This window comes from Coregonus lavaretus, assembly GCF_964263955.1.
Source record: "Coregonus lavaretus genome assembly, chromosome: 33".
NCBI lineage: Eukaryota > Metazoa > Chordata > Actinopteri > Salmoniformes > Salmonidae > Coregonus > Coregonus lavaretus.
The window spans coordinates 22,113,340-22,138,681 of NC_140020.1; the positions used below are offsets into that span (position 1 = coordinate 22,113,340).

At 42.0% G+C, this 25,342-nt stretch overlaps 1 protein-coding gene across 3 annotated transcripts in view; it reads right to left on the bottom strand.

Moving 5' to 3' along the window:
• The window catches only part of esr2a (estrogen receptor 2a), a 54,173-nt gene extending 41,255 nt beyond the window's left edge, over nt 1–12,918 (bottom strand). The window contains exons 1-2 of one of the 3 annotated variants that reach the window (XM_084150678.1): nt 12,768–12,918; nt 11,170–11,298 (exon numbers count right to left, since the gene is read on the bottom strand). The gene's annotated coding sequence lies outside the window, so the exon portion shown is untranslated. Of the gene's footprint in view, nt 1–11,169; nt 11,299–11,992; nt 12,071–12,767 lie in introns of those variants that run through there. The other 2 variants (XM_084150677.1, XM_084150679.1) reach the window with 2 other exon arrangements.
• Between the last annotated feature and the right edge of the window lie 12,424 nt (nt 12,919–25,342).

The following is a 25,342-nucleotide window of genomic DNA, read 5'->3' on the forward strand; positions in this document are numbered from 1 at the left end:
CAAGTTCAGCTCAACCAGCCTCAGAGAACTCCTTTGTCCCACCCCCCATACACGCGGAGACCGGCTCAATTGTACCTCCAGTGATGCTATCTCTTTCATAGTTACCCAATGCTTAGGTGTACCTCCACTGTACTCATATCCTTCCATATCCTTGTCTGTACATAATGCCCTGAATCTATTCTACAACGCCCGGAAATCTGCACCCTTTCTCTGTACCCAATGCACTAGAAGACCAGTTCTTAAAGCCTTTAGCCGTATCCTTATTCTATTCCTCCTCTGTTCCTCTGGTGATGTAGAGGTTAACCCAGGCCCTGTAGCCCCCAGTATCACTCCTACCCCCCAGGCGCTATCATTTGTTGACTTCTGTAACCATAAAAGCCTTGGTTTCTTGCATGTTAACATCAGAAGTCTCCTCCCCAAGTTTGAGTTATTCACTGCGTTAGCACACTCTGCCAACCCTGATGTTCTAGCAATGTCTGAATCTTGGCTTAGGAAGGCCACCAAAAATTCAGAAATTTCCATTCCGAACTACAACATTTTCCGTCTAGATAGAACTGCCAAAGGGGGCGGAGTTGCAATGTACTGTAGAGATAGCCTGCAGAGCTCTATCATACTATCCAGGTTTGTGCCCAAACAGTTTGAGCTTCTACTTCTAAAAATCCACCTTTCCAGAAATAAGTCTCTCACTGTTGCTGCTTGCTACAGACCCCCCTCAGCCCCCAGTTGTGCCCTGGACACCATATGTGAATTGCTTGCCCCCCATCTATCCTCAGAGTTCGTACTGCTTGGTGACCTTAACTGGGATATGCTTAACACCCCGGCTGTCCTACAATCTAAACTAGATGCCCTCAATCTCACACAAATTATCAAGGAACCTACCAGGTACAACCCTAAATCCGTAAACATGGGCACCCTCATAGATATCATACTGACTAATTTACCCTCTAAATACACCTCCACTGTCTTCAACCAGGATCTCAGCGATCACTGCCTCATTGCCTGCGTCCGTAATGGGAATCACTACTCTCGGCGGGTCTGACTTAGAATATGTGGACAACTACAAGTACCTAGGTGTCTGGTTAGACCGTAAACTCTCCTTCCAGACTCACATTAAGCATATCCAATCCAAAGTTAAATCTAGAATCGGCTTCCTATTTCGCAACAAAGCCTCCTTCACTCATGCTGCTAAACATGCACTCGTAAAACTGACTATCCTACCGATCCTTGACTTCGGCGATGTCATTTACAAAATAACTTCCAACACTCTACTCAGCAAATTGGATGTAGTTTATCACAGTGCCATCCGTTTTGTCACCAAAGCCCCAAATACTACCCACCATTGTGACCTGTACGCTCTCGTTGGCTGGCCCTCACTACATATTGGTCGCCAAACCCACTGGCTCCAGGTCATCTATAAATCACTTCTAGGCAAATCCCTGCCTTATCTTAGATCATTGGTCACCATAGCAACACCCACCCGTAGTATGCGTTCCAGCAGGTATATCTCACTGGTCATCCCCAAAGCCAACACCTCCTTTGGCCGCCATTCCTTCCAGTTCTCTGCTGCAAATGACTGGAACGAACTGCAAAAATCTCTGAAGCTGGAGACACTTATCTCCCTCACTAACTTTAAGCATCAGTTGTCAGAGCAGCTTACCGATCACTGCACCTGTACACAGACCTGTAATTAGCCCACACAACTACCTCATCCCCATATTGTTATTTACATTGTTATTTATTTTGCTCATTTGCACCCCAGTATCTCTATTTGCACATCATCTTCTGCACATCTATCACTCCAGTGTTAATACTAAATTGTAATTATTTTGCACTATGGCCTATTTATTGCCTTACCTCCATAACGTACTACATTTGCACACACTGTATATAGATTTTCTATTGTGTTATTGACTGTACGTTTTGTTAATTCCATTTGTAACTCTGTGTTGTTGTTGTTTTTATCGCACTCCTTTGCTTTATCTTAGCCAGGTCGCAGTTGTAAATGAGAACTTGTTCTCAACAGGCTTACCTGGTTAAATAAAGGTGAAATAAAATAAAAATAATAAAAATAGCTCCAATTAAAAAAGAAAAAATTGGTTGGTGATTACATAACTTTTAACATGTTGGGGTTGAATTTTTTTTTTTAATATCAAAATGGAGTCACAGGCTAAAAAACCTTGGGAACCCCTGGTGTAAGTGGTGACGAATAAATCATATCAAGGCAATCGACTATCTGGTGGTGACAGTGTAATAATAGGCTATAGCCAAACTGACATTTTACATTTGGATGAAAGTAATTATTGTGAAAAAAAATTGTAGGCTACTGGATGAATGAAAATATTAATTGGCCTGAATAAATTCAAAACCCTACCTACATACTCAATTTGGTTGAGTCCACTGATGTTTGTCCATTAAACCTGTGCTAAAGGAAAGTGGGCTATTCTCAAAACAATGATTGACAATTTGAGAGTGAAAAGTGTGTGGCTGTGTGGTTATGACCACTGACACTGTGAATCCAACACACCTCTATTACTGTACTGACATCCTGTCGGCATATGCGTATGTTGCACGTCACTACTTCACAGGAGAGGCATTTGAACATAAACATGTATTTTTTATCGAAATATGTTTTTTGGCAGAAATGCCTTCTGGAACATGTGAACTTTCGTGTGCCTTAATAACAAACTTGTATGCCATCTGTAAATATGAATAAAATTGATAAATTACGAGCCTAGTTGGTTTAGCCACGGAAAAAGGCAGGAACCTTCCCGCTAGCCATGATTGGCTGAGATAATGGATGGGCTAGACATGCCGAGAGATAAGTTCGGACTGGTCTGCCATGTAGCTTCTTCTGTCTATAACATGAGCTGCTCAGTATGTGTAGGTAATCCTTTCTAACGCTGATTTTTTTAAAGATATCACAAAGAACTGCAAGAGTGTTGCTAATGCTCTCCACTTCCTGGAGGATGATCGTGCCATGTCGACTCTGACACTGAAAATATATCAGACGATGAGGAAATCCCTGACTTAGGTATAAACATTTTAATTGAACCAGAAATTGTAGAGTCTTCTAATAACAGTGATGGGGAATTAACAGAGATCAACAGTGTTGTTGTCACGGAAGAAGTTGAACGAGTTTTGAAATCAGTGGAATGCCCGGTGGAAGTGAAGTATGATAGCTAAGAAGATGGAGAAAATTATGGTGTTTGATTGCAAATATGCGGAGAGAGTCGAAAAGAGAACACAGAAGGCGGTTGTATAAAACATGTCTCCGGATTACATCTTCAAACTAAGGGCAACCATGGTATCCGTGACAGAGAGGGAGAAGCGTTCATGCATGTATACGGGTAATAGTCTAGCTAGCTACATTTTCAGTTATTATACGTTTCTAATTACGTTAGGCCAAAGAGACAGTGTCCAAGTTCTAAAATTCTCCGGTAGAATGAGCTGCTTTTATTTCGTCACACTCACAACCGTAAGCTATTTTCTGTAAATAGCTTGCCATTAACTTGTAAATAAGGATCTTGTTGTGAGTTTATTTTCTTGTAATAATGACAAAAAACTGGCTAAAGTTAAGGCGCTGTCAGCTATGATCATTATTTGAGCTGGCTAGCCAGCTAACTTAACGTTAGCTAACAAGCTAGAAATGAACCAAAAAATAGTTTACAACGTTTATTTTAGTTGCCTGGTTTGCTAGATTGACATATACTAAATTCATATTTAAACGGATGGGTTTATTGGTGTTAAAATACACCACTTATGCTATTTTGGATCAACAGGCTGCTGATGTCATGCAGCCTGTCGTGTTCATACTTTTTCATAACGACAATGACAAGTTTGATGTCGGACGACAATAGAATGTTCATGATGTCACTGCGACAACTGTCTACAGATATGTCGATAGCTGTAGTATAAACCAGCCTTTAGTCTTGAAATCTTTGGTTGTTTAGTACACTACCGTACTCACTCTGTTTAGCACATGGCCTCACATGTGAATCCTTAAAGAGATGGGTGGGGCTAAGGCTTAAGAGGGTGTGAACGATGCTGAATGGGTATAGACAAAGAGCTCTCCAGTAGGTTTAACAAAACATTCAAGGGCCATTCTCTCAAAAGTGGGGTTACAAGTTTATGAACTTTCAAAGCAGAATTACTTTCCCATTGTTCCTCAACTGTAGGGTAGTAACATCATGAGTTGGGATTATGGTTCATTGTTTAGCTAGCTAGCTAGCTAGCTACATGTCTTAACAAAAGACTCCACTATGCAAGTAACCATTTCAATAGAATGTTCATGATGTCAATGCGACAACTGTTGATAGACGTAGCTGGTAAATTCGCTCTGGCTATCTACTCTGATTTCAGGGCACTCTCGTCTGAGTGTGCCAGAAGGCAGAATAACTTACGAACGCTCAACACCCGTTGAATATGGCCGGTGTCAGTAAATGTTGGCAAAAAAGCGTAATTAAATTGTTGCCAGCAGCACAGTTGCAGTCACCAACACTCTGGATAACATAAAAACAGCCTAACCAACTCTGCTAGAGCAAATAAGATGGTCAGAGTGAGCTGTTCTCTCATTTGTGTCTGGAAGTAGCTAACAAGCTAGCCAACGTTAGCTTGGGTACTTGACTGCCGCTGTTATGACAGAACGCTCGGATCAACACTACTCCTTGGCCAGAGCGCCCAGTGTGCGCTCTGAACGCCCCGAGAGCGAAACAGTCTGAATTTACGAACCGACAATCTGACAACACTCTAAATTTACGGGCGGGGCTATAGCTTAAGATGGTGTGAACGATGCTGAATGGGTGTAGAAGAAGAGTTCTCCAGTGGGTGTACCAAAACATTCAAAGGCCATTTTCTCAAAAGTGAGGTTACAAGTTTATAATAATAATAATAATAATATGCCATTTAGCAGACGCTTTTATCCAAAGCGACTTACAGTCATGCGTGCATACATTTTTGTGTATGGGTGGTCAAAGCAGAATTGCATTCCCATTGTTCCTCAACTGTAGTGTATGATATGCCATTTTCTAGCTCTGAGTGTCTACTTTTATCCAATGTAAAAAAACACAATTTCAAATTTTCCTACATAGGACCGAATCGAGCTGGTCGGTCACATATGAAAGAAAATAAAACTTTAAAGCTACTCCTGTAACAAATGGTTTAAAAGGGAGGTATCTCTACGTCCCCCATAATTGGGCCTATTCATCTTATTTTGTGCGGATAATATGTTACATATGATCTTAGCCTAATATTTTCACTGAAATAATAAATATTAAACATTAATAATCATGTAATAAAATGACGCAAACCTTTGTCACATAAATGCATAGGCTATTTCAGGCTCTGGACCCTGTACGGTATGACATAGGGATTAATCAGTTGTAAAATTGTTTTATATGGGCTATGATGGGACCTGCGTCTTTCAAATCAAATCAAATTGTATTTGTCACATGTGCCGAATACAACAGGTGTAGACCTTACAGTGGAATGCTTACTTACAAGCCCTTAACCAACAATGCAGTTTATGAAAAATAAGTGTTAAGTTAAAAAAAATTGAGGCTATATACAGGGGGTACCGGTACAGTGTCAATGTGCGGGGGCACCGGTCAGTCGAGGTAACTGAGGTAATATGTACATGTAGGTATAGTTAAAGTGACTATGCATAGATAGTAAACAGAGAGTAGCAGCAGCATAAAAGAGAGGGGGGGGGGGGGGGGGGGGGGGGGGGCAATGCAAATAGTTCAGGTAGCCATTTGATTAGCTGTTCAGGAGTCTTATGGCTTGTATATGTAATATTCATATGTGTCAGCATACTGAATTGTAATTGGATGCATTATACTGTCATATCATACTGTGCTATGATTGGTTAAGACCACCCAGGTGGTGAGGTCATTCAAAAGATGATCATGGCCAGAGACACATGTACATGCACGTTATAGCTAGTTAATAAAGAGCTACGTTTATAAATATCCTGTCGTCCTGCATTTTATTATTTTGTACAAAGCGTACAAAACAAGACATGGTGTCAGAGTAAAAGGACTAAAAGATGGATTTTGCTGGAGTTCCTTCACCTCGAATGGATTGGGGGTCTACAAATCTACCCGATGCATGGCGTAAGTTCAAACAGCATGTGGAGCTGATGTTCACGGGTCCTCTGAAGGAAAGAGGAGAAGAGGAAAAGTGCAGCTACCTGCTCCTCTGGATCGGTGAAAAAGGGAGAGACATTTACAACACATGGACACTTACCGAGGCTGAATCAAAGGTACTGAAAACATACTACGATCGTTTTGAAGCATATGTTGTGCCAAAGACCAATACAATTTTCGCTAGGTACAAATTCCATGAGAAAGTACAAGGCGCTAGCGAATCGTTTGAACAGTTTGTCACTGAGCTGCGTCTGCTTGTGAAAGACTGTGATTATGCAAACAAGGATGAGATGGTCAGGGACCGTATTGTATTTGGAATACAATCACCGCGAGTGAGAGAGAAACTTTTGAATGTTGGATCAGAGTTAACGCTGGACAAAGCTATCGACATAGCCAGATCTCACGAGCTAGCACAGGTTCAGATGAAAACCATTTCAGGCGGCAGCACGAGCGCATCACGTGAACAAGCAGTGCACGCAGTCAGGCAGACATCAAAGCACACCTCCAGTGCCCAGAGAGCATGTTTCAGAACGGAGACAGACAGAACTCCAAAACAGAGCGACACAGACTCCAAACGCCCCAAAACATGTGGATATTGTGGATACAAAGTGCATGGCGAACCGGGGAATTGCCCAGCTAAAGGCAAACAGTGTACTAAATGTGGAAAATGGAATCACTTTGCAAAAGTGTGCAGAGTTTACTGTGGAAAAACAGTACATACAGTGAGTGAAGATGAAATGTCAATCAAAGAGTCAAATGCTGATGAACTGTTTATTGATTCAGTGACACAGAAAAGTCAGATATCAGAGACAGAGCAAGCCTTTGCTGACATTGAGATAGGAAGACAAGGCACAGAGCTAAAATTCAAACTAGACACTGGTGCACAAGTAAACATTATTCCTCTGAGTAAGTACAGAAGCTTGACATCTGAGTGTGAGCTACAGCCCACCACGCGCAGACTGACTGGTTATGGTGGTGAACAGCTCCCAGTAAAAGGCACATGCACTCTCAAATGCAAATACAAGGAAAGGGACATGATGTTGGACTTTTACGTTGTTGACACTCGAGCACCTGCAGTGCTAGGTCTTAAAGCATGTTTAGACATGGACCTTATCAAGCTAGTTTTATCAGTGACAGCACCAGTAGAGATAGAGAATGTCATGGAGGAGTTTGCTGATGTTTTTACAGGAATAGGACTATTCCCAGGAGAATGTACCATTCACCTTAACCCAGACGCAACCCCTGTGATCTACCCACCGAGAAAGATTCCACTTGCTCTCCGCGCCCGTCTGAAGAAAGAGTTGGAGAGCATGGAGCAATCTGACATCGTCACCAAGGTTACAGAACCGACGGATTGGGTCAACGCGTTAGTGGTGGTGGAGAAACCACGGACAGGCAAGCTCAGAGTATGTCTCGACCCAAGAGACTTGAACAAGGCTATCAAACGCCCCCATTACCCCTTACCGACGCTAGATGGCATCACACACAAGCTAGCGGGCGCACGCTACTTCAGTGTCATGGACGCCAGATCAGGCTACTGGGCTATCAAGCTCACAGAAGAGTCATCTAAGCTCACAACGTTCAACACACCGTTTGGACGCTACAGGTTCCGTCGCCTGCCTTTTGGGATTATCTCAGCCCAAGACGAGTTTCAGCGAAAGATCGACGAGGTGTACGAAGGCCTCGACGGAGTCGTGGCAATTGTGGACGACATCCTTGTCTATGGTCGAACCAAAGAGGAACACGACAGAAACCTCAACGCGATGCTGCAAAGGTCCCGCGAGAGAGGAGTCCGGCTCAACCCCGAGAAGAGCACAGTCGGCGCTACAGAGGTCAGCTACTTCGGGCATCTTCTCACAGCGAATGGAATCAAGCCAGATCCGCAGAAGATCTCAGCCATAAAGGAAATGGAGCCACCAAAGAACCGCGCAGAGCTGGAAACAGTGCTTGGCATGGTAAACTACTTAGCCAAGTTCGCACCCAGCCTCTCCAATGCTAATGCACCCCTGCGTCAGCTGCTAAAGCAGTCCAGTGAGTTCCTCTGGGACAACCAACACGACATCGCTTTCCAGAAAGTGAAAGACTTGATCACGAGAGAACCAGGACCAATCCTTGCCTACTACGACCCCAACAAAGAGCTCAGACTCCAGGTGGACGCGTCAAAGTATGGACTAGGGGCAGTGCTACTGCAAGAAGGAAAACCCATCGGCTACGCTTCCAAATCTCTCACAGACTGTGAAATCAACTACGCTCAAATCGAAAAGGAGCTGTACGCCATTCTGTTCGGATGTAAGCGTTTCCATCAGTATGTCTATGGACGACAAGTCATTGTGGAATCAGACCACAAGCCCCTCGAGTCAATCATGAGGAAACCGTTAGCCGCAGCCCCGCCAAGGCTACAGAGAATGATCCTTCAACTACAAAAATACGACTTCACAATCACTCACCGTCCAGGCAAAGACATCCCTGTCGCAGACACACTCTCCAGGAAGTTTCTTACCTACAAGGACAGCAGCCTCAGTGAAGGCATGGACATGCAGGTGCACACTGTGTACAGCAACTTACCAGTTAGTGACACAAAACTGAAGGAGATCCGAGCAGAAACAGAAAAAGACACACAACTCACACAGCTGAGGAAAGTCATACAGTCAGGATGGCCTGAGGAGAGGAGAAAATGCCCTCAGAGCGTCTCAGAGTTCTGGAACCATCGTGACGAACTGTCACAGATCAACGGAATAATTTTCAAAGGAGAGAAAATCATCATTCCTACCAGTCTCAGAGAAGAGATTTTGACAAAGATCCATGCTGGACACATGGGCATGGAAAAGTGCAAACAGAGAGCACGGGACATTTTGTTTTGGCCCGGAATGTGCAAACAAATAGAGGACATGGTTGGTAAATGCCCCACCTGTCTTGAACGACGCCCCTCAAACACCAAAGAGCCAATGTTACCTCACCGTATCCCAGACCGACCCTGGCAGGTCGTGGCAACAGATCTGTTCACGTGGAACAACGAGGACTACATTATAACAGTGGACTACTACAGCAGATACTTCGAACTCGACAAGCTTCACAGCACCACATCTGCAGCTGTGATACACAAGCTGAAAGCAGCCTTTGCCAGGCATGGCATTGTAGAGACTTTAATATCTGACAATGGCCCTGTTACAAATCAAATGAGTTTGAATCCTTCACAAAAGCATGGGAGTTCACACACGTCACCACAAGCCCACATTACCCTCAAAGTAATGGCCTTGCTGAAAAATCTGTGCAGATCGCTAAATCACTCATGGACAAAGCAAAAGCAGACAAGAGAGACCCCTACCTCAGTCTCCTTGAATACCGCAACACTCCAGTTGACAACTTCAAATCACCAGCCCAGCTGTTGATGAGCCGCAGACTTCGCTCAATCCTCCCCAGCACCAACCAGCAGCTGCAACCTGAGGTCGTCAGCTACAAGGAAGTGCATGCAAAACGTGCACAGAGACAGCAACAGCAAAAGCGATACTACGACAGGTCAGCCAGACCACTGCCACCACTGAACGACGGAGAGTCAGTTAGAATCCAGGAGCATGGCTACTGGAAGCCAGCAGTCGTCATCCAACCAGCTGACACTGAACGTTCATATCACGTTCGCACCGCAGAAGGAGCGGTGTACCGCCGCAATCGTCGTCACCTACTGAACACAAAAGAACAACACACTGACGAGATGAACTGTTCCCCTGAAAGAGAACGGGATGGACTAAACACAGACACAACACAACATACACCATACTTACCTGCAACACCACAAGAACTGTTGACTGACACAGAAGCATGCTCAGCTTCATATCACACAAGGTCAGGAAGAGAGGTCAAGCCTAGAGCTGTCCTAGACCTGTGAAATGTCAAAGGGTGTAGGCGGATCGCTGCCCTAAAAGAGTTCCAGACTGTAAACTTGTTATTGAAAGTTAACTTGAAATGCTTTGGTATGGTATTTGTTTGATATGTTGAGATGTCATTGCTACAGTGAAAAGCTGAGTTGCTGAGAAATATTTGTTCTAAAAGTAACAGTATGCTGAATCATTGTTTGTCTGTTATGTTGATGCAGTTGGTGCAGTTTAAATGGTTACTTACCTCGAGTTCAAACTACAGAGCATATAGTCAAAAGAAACGCTTTATTGTTCTACATATTTTTTCTTTTTTTAAAAGAAGGGGGATGTAATATTCATATGTGTCAGCATACTGAATTGTAATTGGATGCATTATACTGTCATATCATACTGTGCTATGATTGGTTAAGACCACCCAGGTGGTGAGGTCATTCAAAAGATGATCATGGCCAGAGACACATGTACATGCACGTTATAGCTAGTTAATAAAGAGCTACGTTTATAAATATCCTGTCGTCCTGCATTTTATTATTTTGTACAAAGCGTACAAAACAAGACAGTATACACTGAGTATACAACATATTCCATCACAGACTGACTAGGTGAATCCAGGTGAAAGCTATGATCCCTTATTGATGTAACTTGTTAAATCCACTTCAAATCAGTGTAGATTAAGGGGAGGAGACAGGTTAATGAAGGATTTTTAAGCCTTGAGACAATTGAAATATGGTTTGTGTATGTGTGCCATTCAGAGGGTGAATGGGCAAGACAAAAGTATCTTTGAACAGGGTATGGTAATAAGTGCCAGGCGTACCGGTTTGTGTCAAGAACTGCAACACTGCAACACTGCAAATAGTTCAGGTAGCCATTTGATTAGCTGTTCAGGAGTCTTATGGCTTGTATACACTGAGTATACAACATATTCCATCACAGACTGACTAGGTGAATCCAGGTGAAAGCTATGATCCCTTATTGATGTAACTTGTTAAATCCACTTCAAATCAGTGTAGATTAAGGGGAGGAGACAGGTTAATGAAGGATTTTTAAGCCTTGAGACAATTGAAATATGGTTTGTGTATGTGTGCCATTCAGAGGGTGAATGGGCAAGACAAAAGTATCTTTGAACAGGGTATGGTAATAAGTGCCAGGCGTACCGGTTTGTGTCAAGAACTGCAACACTGCTGGGAATTTTCACGCATTGGAGTCAGTCAACATGAGCCAGCATCCCTGTGGAACGTTTTCGACACCTTGTTGAGTCCATGCCCCGACACACTGAGGCTGGTCTGAAGGGAAAAGGGGGGGGGGGGTATGCATCTGTAGCAGCATAAACTCCTCTCTTCTGATTAACTTCACCAACGGCGTGGATCCGAGACCAGGCTTTGTGGAATCTAACTCCGACTACATAGATTCCGTCAATACTTCAAAAAATTTACATTATTAAACGCCCACCTTGTACCTATGTTTGTCCTTTTGTATTTGCTGAAATCCATACTAAACATTAATCAAATAAAACCTACTGTTTCCTTGTTGAGATTCAATTGGCACATGCCATTTGCGCTGAGTTGCCATCTTTGAGCAAAAGCAATGATCAAACAGTCGGTGGCTGTATTTTAATATTTATAGAAAAAGTATGAATTTCAGCAAACAAATAAAGTAACTCAAATACAAAAGGACAAACATAGGTACAAGGTGGGCATTTCATAATATATATAATTATTTATTTTTCGACCTAGGGCGAATCGATGGAGCTAGTTTCCACAGTTTAGTCCGCCAATGCATCTGTATATAAAAAATTACTCACACAGTCTATTCATGTCATTACTATTGTGTTGATTGATTTTCCAGTTACTAATTTTGGATTGAAAATGTCTAGGTAGTTTAGCCAGCCGAAGTTTGAATATAAACCAAATTTGCGCACATTTGTCTCCTGACAAAAATAAATGGCCTATAAATACATAATGTTACCGGTTCGTTTACCTTGGCAGAGTATGCTGTATTCAACTGCGATTGTAGGCCAATGCTGAGACTGGACATTCCGTTTTTTATGGCATACACCATGTCAGATTGGTAATATTTTGATGTAGGCTGCTGCAACATTTCTGTTAACAGTTTTGGCTTGTGTCTGTCGGAAGTGATGTGTTATCATGTTTGCTAAATAAATACCGTTGGAAAGTGAAGAGCGAGTTTTGCATTCTTTATTGCGTAGTGCCGTGCCGCGCAACCTTTGATTTCCGTGAATCTGATTGGTCAAGACACGCACAGAACCTGCAGCACTCGGATGTGAAGCATAGATTAATTGTGCCCGAGGTGACAAATTATGAGTTAAATTAGTGTGAAAATGATTACTTTGTAACCCCTTTTAACGCTTTTGCAACAATAATGTTTATTAAACCAAATCAAAAGTGGTGGGGTGCTGCCCTACTTGATTGAAAAGTGCTGGGTGGCCCTTCATTGAAAAATATAATAACAAATATGCACATAATTTCAGCAGATGGACAGAAAAATTGATATCCGTTGCCTTAATAAATTAGTTATGTACACAACAATAAACTAGCATTGTGGTTTATTGAAATAAAATAACAAATACATGACGCTCAAATGTAACAAGTCCATCTGGAATTTGAACCCGTTATCAAGGATTCAATAGATAGCTTTAGCCCGACCTCAAATAGCAGTGTGGCATCAGTAATACCGCTTTATTACAATTTTACCACTGTATTAAAATTTTACACGTTTTCGTGTTGTCACCTACCTCTCATGCAGATTCTAGCGCACAGACTGTCAGAAAAGTTCCAATGGTCAGTTACAAAAACAACATTCATCAGGAACATTGACATGCAGTTTCTGTCCTTCGTTCAGCAACCAACATGTTTCGACCTTTCCGTCAAACTGGCACGACAAGATAGCAGAGGAGATTGAACAGAATGGGTCCAAACTTACTCAGATAGAACTGATATAGCCTCTAGGTACGTAATACATATTAGGAACTCCGTCATTCCTCCTCCTCAACGCTCACCCCTCCCCTAGCCAAATATCAACTCTTCTTCTTCTTCTTCAGTGGGGTTTCAGGGCAGACTACATCCCCAAAATTGTATTGCTGCCCACTAATGGATTCAAAGTAAAAAGTAAACCCTACTTGATTGGGATAACTAATTTACTCTTCACAACTAAAATAGTTTTTTTTTAAACACTAAAGTAAGCAAAACAGACTCCCACTTCTTCTGTCCTTCAAAGTTCCATATCTCCCCACTCAGGCTCTGGGGCTTGAGAGGGTAGTACGGCTCGTGACAGCCTTTCATGTAACTCCTTTGACGAGAAGTCCTCCAATCCCAGAAACCGCTCTGCCTCATCCACAATGATGTCCATCTTTCTATAATTTTTTTCTACTTTGACAGATCAACATAGCCATAAAGAGTAAAGTCCACCTTCTTAACCTGTACAATATCTGGGTCCGGCTGAAGAGAGGCAACACGTGCCTCATGCCGTGAATGCCTATCCTCCACCATAGGCCCTTCTGGACCATTCGTTCCCGCAACCCTCTTGACAGCCGCTGCATATGATATGTTCTGGTTGGCCCTGACTTTAGCCACCTCATTTTCCTTCACCCTCATCGGGCATTTTAAAGATGAAGCAACATGGTTCCCACCACAATTGCAACGTTTCACACGATCAAAACTCAAACTACACTCAATATGATTTCTCCACAACTTTCACACCTTGGCTTCTTTCTTCTACAGACACTTTCCACATTTCCAAAGGCACTTCAGCGATCACACTGCAGCAATCTTGGGACAAACGCTCTTACACAGTAATTCATATACTCCAACTTCAACTGGGGAGGGAGGGAGGGACTCTGCTTCAAAAAACAAAATAACAGATAGACTCTTCACTTTCTCTCCATTAACTACTTGATTCATTTGACGTGCATCAATCACTCCAGGGATATTTTTAATTTTCATCACATCGACTTCCCACAAAACGCCAGATATTACCCCCTTAAGGGGTGCCTTGCTCCAAAGAGCCACGCACGATACGGCAACCTTCTCGAATCGGGTGTGACGCAACACCAGCTCCTTCTGTTCCTCAGAGGTACACAAAATCAAAACAAGGCCACTTCTCGTAATCCTTACTGCATTTACTTTACCCAACACTCTATCCACCAGTCTGGATATTTCAAATGGATTCCTCCTAAAAAAAACTGTACTCCTACAAGATAAGAGGGGACATTCACAGAATGTTTTTTGTTTCCCAATAGTACTTTGCTCCGTTTCCCTTTTTTTTGGACCATCGTCCAATCTTCCTCGCTTTCACCACCATTATTTACAAGATCTGCTCCTGCTTCATTCATCTTCCCTCAATCGTCACCCCTCCTCCTTCTTTAACCCCCACCCCTCCCCTAGACAAGTATCAACCCTGCACTAGTCAAGCATCACCCCTCCTCCTCATCACTCACCCCTGCATTGGTCAGTTATCACCCCTGCTCTAGTCAAGACTCAGTTCTTCATCTCACCCCTTACTCTTGCACTCTTTTATTCACACAATTGGACAGAATACATTCTTAGAGTAGATTGTTTCGTTTCTCTGTGGAGCTCAAAAAATGGAGGTAGTGGGAAAACCTATTCATGCATCTAAGAAAATTAATTTGAAAACCCCCACAAAAAAATATTTTATTATTAGCTAGCTAGCCATCTACCTACAGTAGGTCACTGTGTATGAGCTGCTAGCTATCTAGATACATTTAGTGTACAGCTAAGTTAATCAAATATCATCAGCTAGCTAACTTCCTATTAGCTAGCTATCTTGATGTATTAAGCATAGTAAATTAAAAACACAAGCTCTTTCAGCAAACATTTTTTTTATATACCTACAGTGGTCCTAAAATTAGAAATCAAATGGCTAAATGATACATTTTATGACAATCTTAAAACAATTACATACAGTGGGGAAAAAAAGTATTTAGTCAGCCACCAATTGTGCAAGTTCTCCCACTTAAAAAGATGAGAGAGGCCTGTAATTTTCATCATAGGTACACGTCAACTATGACAGACAAAATGAGAAAAAAAATTCCAGAAAATCACATTGTAGGATTTTTAATGAATTTATTGGCATATGATGGTGGAAAATAAGTATTTGGTCAATAAAAAAAGTTTCTCAATACTTTGTTATATACCCTTTGTTGGCAATGACACAGGTCAAACGTTTTCTGTAAGTCTTCACAAGGTTTTCACACACTGTTGCTGGTATTTTGGCCCATTCCTCCATGCAGATCTCCTCTAGAGCAGTGATGTTTTGGGGCTGTCGCTGGGCAACACAGACTTTCAACTCCCTACAAAGATTTTCTATGGGGTTGAGATCTGGAGACTGGCTAGGCCACTCCAGGACCTTGAAATGCTTCTTACGAAGCCACTCCTTCGTTGCCCGGGCGGTGTGTTTGGGATCATTGTCATGCTGAAAGACCCAGCCACGTTTCATCTTCAATGCCCTTGCTGATGGAAGGAGGGTTTCACTCAAAATCTCACGATACATGGCCCCATTCATTCTTTCCTTTACACGGATCAGTCGTCCTGGTCCCTTTGCAGAAAAACAGCCCCAAAGCATGATGTTTCCACCCCCATGCTTCACAGTAGGTATGGTGTTCTTTGGATGCAACTCAGCATTCTTTGTCCTCCAAACACGACGAGTTGAGTTTTTACCAAAAAGTTATATTTTGGTTTCATCTGACCATATGACATTCTCCCAATCCTCTTCTGGATCATCCAAATGCACTTCAGACGGGCCTGGACATGTACTGGCTTAAGCAGGGGGACACGTCTCGCACTGCAGGATTTGAGTCCCTGGCGGCGTAGTGTGTTACTGATGGTTGGCTTTGTTACTTTGGTCCCAGCTCTCTGCAGGTCATTCACTAGGTCCCCCCGTGTGGTTCTGGGATTTTTGCTCACCGTTCTTGTGATCATTTTGACCCCACGGGGTGAGATCTTGCGTGGAGCCCCAGATCGAGGGAGATTATCAGTGGTCTTGTATGTCTTCCGTTTCCTAATAATTGCTCCCACAGTTGATTTCTTCAAACCAAGCTGCTTACCTATTGCAGATTCAGTCTTCCCAGCCTGGTGCAGGTCTACAATTTTGTTTTTGGTGTCCTTTGACAGCTCTTTGGTCTTGGCCATTGTGAAGTTTGGAGTGTGACTGTTTGAGGTTGTGGACAGGTGTATTTTATACTGATAACAAGTTCAAACAGGCGCCATTAATACAGGTAACGAGTGGAGGACAGAGGAGCCTCTGAAAGAAGTTGTTACAGGTCTGTGAGAGCCAGAAATCTTGCTTGTTTGTAGGTGACCAAATACTTATTTTCCACCATAATTTGCAAATAAATTCATAAAAAATCCTACAATGGGATTTTCTGGATTTTTTTTCCTCAATTTGTCTGTCATAGTTGACGTGTACCTATGATGAAAATTACAGGCCTCTCTCATCTTTTTAAGTGGGAGAACTTGCACAATTGGTGGCTGACTAAATACTTTTTTTCCCCACTGTATGTTAGCTTAGTAGATATAGCGATTTAAGAGCTTAAACCAACAGAGATTAATGTCTCAAGGGTACTAGTACCCCTGGGGGTACTTGGCCTATCCACAGGGGGTACTTTAGAAGAGTCATGAGATCATAGGTTTACTGGTAAAATTCACATGAGGGGGTACTTCAGGGGTACTCCAGGCAGCGCAAAATTCAGTTGGTGGTACAGTAACCGAAAAAGGTTGGGAATCACTGCCCTAGAACATATTGTATGAATGGTTAAACAACAAGCACACAATATAGAGAATGTTTAAGAAAATATATTGAACATTTTATTACAAAAGAGTCAGACTGTTGTAAAAGTGTGACACAACTTCAGACGTACTATGTAAAGTAATGTTTTTCTTCTGAAGATGCTAACATTAGCGTTTCTTGGATTGCAGTCACTCCTTAGAGCAGTCCATAGACTGCTGAAGCGGTAAGGAAACAAAAAATATAAATATACAACATTTTACACATTTGTTTTTTCATAAAATATGGTTGCTTATGGGTACCTGTATGTGTGTGTCAAATATTACTGTTCTCAAATGTTTTAATAGATTTTAGATGTGTATGAAAATGTGTGTTTTTGCAAAACGCTATACAGGGCGTTCGGAAAGTATGCAGACCCCTTGACTTTTTCCACATTGTTACGTTAGAGCCTTATTCTAAATTGGATGAAAAATAATAATAATCCTCAGCAGTCTAAACACAATACCCCATAATGACAAAGCGAAAACTGTTTTTTTTGCAAATTGATTAAAAATTTAAAACAGAAATACCTTATAAGTATTCAGACCCTTTGCTATAAGACTAGAAATTGAGCTCAGGTGGATCCTGTTTCCATTGATCATCCTTGAGATGTTTCTACAACTTGATTGGAGTCCACATGTGGTAAATTAAATTGATTGGACATGATTCCTTAGCCATGAGGTCTAAGGAATTGTCGGTAGAGCTCCAAGACAGGATTGTGTCGAAGCACAGATCTGGGGAAGGGTACCAAAACATTTCTGCAGCATTGAAGGTCCCTAAGAACACAGTGGCCTCCATCATTCTTTTGGAACCACCTAGACTCTTCCTAGAGCTGGCCACCCAGACAAACTGAGCAATCGGGGGAAAAGGGCCTTGGTCAGGGAGGTGACCAAGAACCTGATGGTCACTCTGACAGAGCTCTAGAGTTCCTCTGTGGAGATGGGAGAACCTTCCAGAAGGACAACCATCTCTGCAGCACTCCACCAATCAGGCCTTTATGGTAGAGTGGCCAGACGGAAGCCACTCCTCAGTAAAAAGGCACATGACAGCCCGCTTAGAGTTTGCCAAAAGGCACCTAAAGACTCTCAGACCATGAGAAACAAGATTCTCTGGTCTGATGAAACCAAGATTCAATTCTATGGCCTGAATGCCAAGCGTCACGTTTGGAGGAATCCTGGAACCATCCCTACGGTGAAGCATGGTGGTGGCAGCATCATGCTTTATTTTTGATAAACTAGCTAAAATGTCTAAAAACCTGTTTTTGCTTTGTCATTATGGGGTATTGTGTGAAGATTGATAAAGAAAAACAGCTATTTAATCAATTTTAGAATAAGACTGTAACATACCAAAATGTGGAAAAAGTCAAGGGGTCTTAATACTTTCTGAAGGCACTGTTTAGCTGGAATCGAATGTTTGTATCTTGTATATTTGACTGTGTGTGGTTGTCTCACCTAGCTATCTTAAGATGAATGCGCTTACATGTTTGATATTATTTCCTTAAACATCCTGTTTTGTGCTTATTCTTTTACAATTTTGAGACCTTAAGGAGCATCAGTTACTGCTGGAATGTCTACCAATGGCATGTCCAGCTTTCCGTTAGAAATTACACTGGTCACTCAAAACATTTATAAAGTATAAATAGCCCTCACTTTACATGAGGCCACGCAAAAATACTTTACTAATGATTAGTAAATGGTTTATAAGGACCTATATTAAACATCTTATGAAGGATATTTTGAATCATTATACAGACTTTAAACATTTTTTATAAATGTGTGAACTAGCTTACTTACATTAACAAATGTGTGAGTAATGATTAATAAATGATTAATTAACGATTTACTTATCCATTATAAATTCTTTATTACATGGAGTTATTATTAAGTGCTACCTTATTTTTTGATAACACTTTATTTGGGTAGTCCATTTGTAGATGTTCTAGTACAGACTATCTACAGACTATTACTAACATTTCAACTAACTATCTACTAACCCTAGCTCTAACCATAACCATAACCTTAGCAAGCAGTTTCACACTCGTGACCCCCACTGAGAACCACTGGGACTCTAGTTCACTGTAAGTAAGCAGGACGTCATTGAGGACCATGTAAGGACGTTTTTAAGATGTTCTGAAGACATTCACATTTACATGTTAGTCATTTAGCAGACGCTCTTATCCAGAGCGACTTACAGTTACATGTGCATACATTATTTTTATTTTTTATTTTTTTCATACCCCCGTGGGAATCGAACATTTGTTTTACCAGTCGTCAGGATGTCAAGTGATGGTCCCAGGTGTCCCAAACCATTATAAGTAAAGTAATTAAATGGTATGGGGTTTGAGGTAAGTGGTAGGCTGTTCAGGTAAAATAGTGAAGAGCACACTTCTCCAGCGAGCCAGTGGTCATCGAAGGTGAGCATTTGCCCACTGAGGTTGGTTACGACGCCGAACTGCAGTCAGTTCAAGACGAGCACGTAGATGACCTTCCCTGAGACAGTTTCCCCAAATAATTATTTGGTTGTGCAAACCCACAGTTTCATCAGCTGTCCTCGTGGCTCATCTCAGACCATCCTGCAGGTGAAGAAGCCGGATGTGGAGGTGTTGGGCTGGCGTGGTTACACGTGGTCTGCAGTTGTGAGGCCAGTTGGACGTACTGCCAAATTATCTAAAACGACGGCTTATGGTAGAGAAATGAACATTAAATTATCTGGCAACAGCTCTGGTGGGCATTCATGCAGTACGCATGCCAATTGTGCGCTCCCTCAAAACTTGAGACATCTGTGGCATTGTGTTGTTTGGCAAAACTGCACATTTTAGGGTGGCCTTTTATTATCCCCAGCACAAGGTGCACCTGTGTAATGATCATGCTGTTTGATCAGCTTCTTGATATGCCACACCTGTCAGGTGGATGGATTATCTTGGCAAAGGAGAAATGCTCACAAACAGGGATGTAAACATGGAGCATTTCTGGGATCTTGTATTTTAGCCAATGAAACATGGGACCAACACTTTACATGTTGCGTTAACATTTTTGTTCAGTATAAGTTGAAAACACTATGTTAAAAGCACTATCTGTGTGTGGGTGTTGCTAACATTGCCAACAGACAAAGAGCTGTGAATGGATCAGTGGCTCACCAATCAGGGTCTTGATGGGGTTGGCAACAGTAACATGGGATAATGTGTAAAGAAACTAGGATGCAAGTGCCCTGGGAAGAACGTTTTTTTTGGGGGGGGGATCGTTTCTTTGCAACTATCAGGTGACGTCCCTGGAACAAGCCGGTAACTAGACAAAAACCTCCACGGGACCATGACACAACATCCCAAGAGCATCCTAAAAACATCCTTGGTGACATCCCTTGGGACAAACCGGGAACTAGACAAAACCTCCTGGGGATCATTACTCAACATTCCAAGAATGTCCTGAAAACTTCCTCAGGGACATCCCTGGTGTAATGTTTAGGCACGACAGTACATTATGACTGATAATTGTTTACGACAACACTAACCTAATATGACACCACATGGTGGATCCATAGTACTACAGTTTATGGTAGTCAGTCAACCACTGAACGTGATTGTGTGAGCCATGCAACGCTTCTAGATAAACAACCGTCAACTGGATCTGTGTCTGGACATTACTTTATTATTCATATTGAACATATGGAATATTACACCTGGGACAAACTAGGAACTAGACAAAACCTCCAGGGGACCATGATACATTGCCCCAAGAACATCCTTGAAGACATCCCCTGGACAATCCGGACACAAGACAAAACCTCCAGGACATGTGACACAACGTCCTGACCACTTTAGACTACCATTGTGTGACGTTCTGGGGACATCATAACGACTCATTTTTGTTTGCAGGGGCTGTCCTTTCAACCCCTTCCATGGCTGTTACCTACAAATGCATTTGGAGCTTGCCTTTACATTGTGTTTACAATGATGAATACATCAAGATAGCTAGCTAATAGGAAGTTAGCTAGCTAATTATATTTGATTCTTGATTAGGGGAGGGTTTGCCTTGCAAAAGTATTCATCCCCCTTGGTGTTTTTCCTATTTTCTTGCATTACAACCTGTAATATAAATTGATTTTTATTTGGATTTCATGTAATGGACATACACAAAATAGTCCAAATTGGTGAAGTGAAATGAAAAAAATTACTTGTTTCAGAAAATTCTAAAAAATAAATAACGGAAAAGTGGTGTCGCTCTGGATAAGAGCGTCTGCTAAATGACGTAAATGTAAATGTAAATGTGTGTGCATATGTATTCACCCCCTTTGCTATAAAGCCCCTAAATAAGATCTGGTGCAACCAATTACCTTCAGAAGTCACATAATTAGTTAAATAAAGTCCACCTGTGTGCAATCTAAGTGTCACATGATCTGTCACATGATCTTAGTATATATACACTTGTTCTGAAAGGCCCCAGAGTCTGCAACACCACTAAGCAAGGGGCACCACCAAGCAAGCGGCACCATGAAGACCAAGGGGCTCTCCAAACAGGTCAGGGACAAAGTTGTGGAGAAGTATAGATCAGGGTTGGGTTATACAAAAATATCAGAAACTTTGAACATCCCACGGAGCCCCATTAAATCCATTATAAAAAAATGGAAAGAATATGGCACCACAATAAACCTGCCAAGAGAGGGCCGCCCACCAAAACTCACGGACCAGGCAAGGAGGGCATTAATCAGAGAGGCAACAAAGAGACCAAAGATAACCCTGAAGGAGCTGCAAAGCGCCACAGTGGAGACTGGAGTATCTGTCCATAGGACCACTTTAAGCCGTACACTCCACACAGCTGGGCTTTACAGAAGAGTGGCCAGAAAAAAGCATATGACCCTAAGCATACTGCTAAAGCAACACAGGATTGAGGAGGAGGGGTGAGACTTGACTAGTGCAGAGTTGAGACCTGACTAGGTGAGGGGTGAGATCTAAGGAGGAGGAATGACAAAGTTCCTAATATGTATTACTTATTAAGGCCACTTTCTCTCTCTGTTGACTTCACCTAATAACCCTACCTGCAATTACCAAAATTGTAATATGCACAGCACTCTGAATGTGTGTCCTTGAGGATATCAAAGGAAAATATTAAACTCCCAGAGGTATTTAATTCTGAAAGCCTTTTGCAATCAATGTTTAGAGATGCAGTAGGCCACTGCAATGCTGGGAAAAATATGCTTCCTGTGACCCTATAACTATGCATTTACATGGCAGTTACATATAGAAATCTCTTGGCCTAGCTTGTTGAATAGTAGGCTACGGTATGTAGCCGAACTGTGATAGCTGTTAATGGTTTGTCTAATGCACTTAAAAACAAATCTTAAGTTCAACTTATAAAAAATGAGCGCTGGCTCTTTTTTATGTAGGGGCAGGGCCTGTTATGTGTGGGGGTCTACACTGAATAGCGGATGTTTGACCCTTGCAGTATGTTCTTTGCAGGGAGTCCAGACCGGAAATTGCTTATGATCCTGTAGCCAAGAACACAGCTCTACGTGATTTTTATACATTTCAGTGATGTCTCCCATCAGCATCAACACTGCCGGAGTCACAGAACCATGGATGACTTGGACTACTTGCTGCATGATAAAAAAACTGACCACATAAATCTCTTTTATGTAAAAATCCATGTTTTAAAAACTTTACAAGGTAAAAATTATGGGACAATTACAATGACAACTGAACACTTAAATAAAATACACATACAAGGCAGGACATATACAGCTAGCTACCAGCTCCCAGGAAAAAAGCCTACATGGTGCCGCAACGGATCACGAAAGGAGGCCAGTACTCGCCACACACAGCAACATGGAATGATGACCCTGTTGCCAGGTCCCACACCTCCAGGCCAGAAACTGTTATGTGATGCTCCTGGTTCATACATTTCACTCCTTACTTGGAGGTAATCAGAGCCAGTATGACCGCAATGCATCCTTACGGCCCTGCTACAGAGGTTCAATTCTCAATGGCACATTCATTCTATCTTGTGAATTGAAATAATGAGAAATAAAGTTGATTTGGTTGGTTTCTGTTGTAGCAGGTAGAATGTCACATTGACACAATGCTGATAGAACACATGTAGTGTAGATGAATGGTTAGGATGTTCATCATCATCTATGGCTGACTTTGTTTCCTCCATCCAACAGGTCCAAGCTATCCTGGGCATTATAGATTGACATACACATTGTTACTTCAATAGTCTACTGTACAATGCAATGGCATACTCCCGTATACACTCCACTGTATCCTGTGCATATGCCAAATAAATGTGGATTTTGATTTGATAACATAATATTGATGGAATATGAGTACATTATAGTGAGAACGTACGCACCATTTATGAATTCAACCACATCTTCTTCAATGCTATCCAGGATTGTGAATCACCATAAATGCTCTGTTGGGGTGGAAAGACATTACTACCAAATAAGTCTATTACAAAAAACATTACACAACAAGTGAGGTGGCATAGGGTGACCCACGATCTGCGGATTCCTGCTTTAAGCTAGAGGCCAGCACTCCTACATTACAGTTGTGCACACGCTTGTGTGTTTTTGCTCCGTAATTGCTCTGTAAATATAGCCAGGCAGGTGCTGCACTCCGGGGGCCCAAAGCATTAGTGGAGGAGATGACACACACTGTACTCTCCCCTCTTCTTTGGGCCCAAGGTCCTTTGACGCCATGCTCCAATTCACCCACCATCCCGCTCTGATAAACAGCCATCTCCCTGTTGGTGGCCATGACACTCCCCCTTTAGCATCTAGTAAACATATTGAAGTCTATTATACTAACTCTCTGCACAATGGTTAATGTGGTGTATCATAATAACAATACTCATTGATATTTGTTGATGGGGCCTTATTGTTGTACAGTGAGTGCACCATGTCTGTCTGGGCTTGGTGGAAATGATGTGTAACCCAATTACGTGTGGATTATTGGCGAGAGGCGCTAAATCATTGAGTTGGTGAGAGAGATAGATATAGGATAGAGAAAGAGTATGATGCTTGACAAATCTGAACTATTTGCAGCTGTATCAATGTAAATAGAGAGCAATAGTGTTCAGAGACCTTACAGAAGGCCATTTCCTCTACGCAACCCAGAGGTGGGACCATGTCACCATTATTCGAATCATGAGCAAGTATCAAGTCACAAGATCCAAGTCTCAATTTGAGTCCCAAGTAGACTGGGTCGAGTCTTGAGTCAAGTAAAAAATAAATCTATACATGCAATGACTTGTTCAAAGCTTTGTATATTTATTGAGGCTAACAGACAACCCTTTTCATTATTTTGTTTACAACACATTTTGATTATGAAATTGTAAAACAGGGACCTTGTAGCAGTCGTAAGGGCATGAAATCAGCAGAAGGCAAGGCAGGTTGACTCGCTCAGAGTGTAGATTTATTTAAAGGTATTGGTGATCCAATGGTAAAAGCGACATATCATACAGAAAATACTTGGCCCAAAATAAATAGCTTACGTATCAGGCTTAACCTGTCCTATCTGAACGGACACAGGTAGAGGGCAAGACTGCACAGCCTCCCCTTGAGAAACCAACATCGAATCCGTCTAACAGGAGCTCAAACAGGTATACTGGTAAGCCCCTCCCAGGACCATCCAATTACCCAATTTGGCAATTACAACCAATAAACTGGTTCTACAATGTTAAAGGCAATTTCCACACCCATTGTTATGTTAGTCTTAATCAGATATCATTATTATTAATGATATTTCCTCACCATTCATACATAGAACAATAATTTTGTCTTATTCAACATACTGACCATGTAGCCGATATGCGCACTAAGGAGTGCGTGCTCCTTTCACGCACAACCAGAATAACAGAGACATAGGACACATGCTGTGTTCAAACCAACTGGGAACTGGGAATTGGGAACTCGGAAATCTCAGACTTCCGAGCTTTCAAGACAACTAGGAACACGAAAAACAAATTAGCTCCGACTGGGGAAAATCTTTTGAATTGTCATCCAACTTCGGAATTCCAAGTCGGGATCTTGGGCATCTTTCTAGAGCTCCGGCTTTCCGACCTGAAGATCACTAAAGTCATGATTTGGCCTAGTTTTACCCGCCGAGTTGTCTTGAAAGCACCAACAGACAAACGGAACTCCAACATAACCCGGGAAATATGAACAAAGGAAACCATAAATAAACAGAACTTCAACATCATGAGTCTTGCAAATGTTCATGTGCACAATAAACATCTCGTCCACTCAGAGTGTAAGAAATGGTAGGCTAAATGAAAATGTATCTATCAAACATGATGAGGATGGAATGATGAAACTCTAGCATTTATTGTAGGATTATATGCAATATATGTACCACACATGCATTTAAATGTGTGAAAGCAACAGCAAACATTTCAACAAGAAAACAAAGCACTCTCCACTGGCGGGAGTTTGGAGTGCGCAAGTGGAGAACTGCGCCTATGTCCCATGTCCACAGTAATAATGAATTTTAACAACAAATTCCAAATGCAAGCTTCATAAGTAAATTATATATTT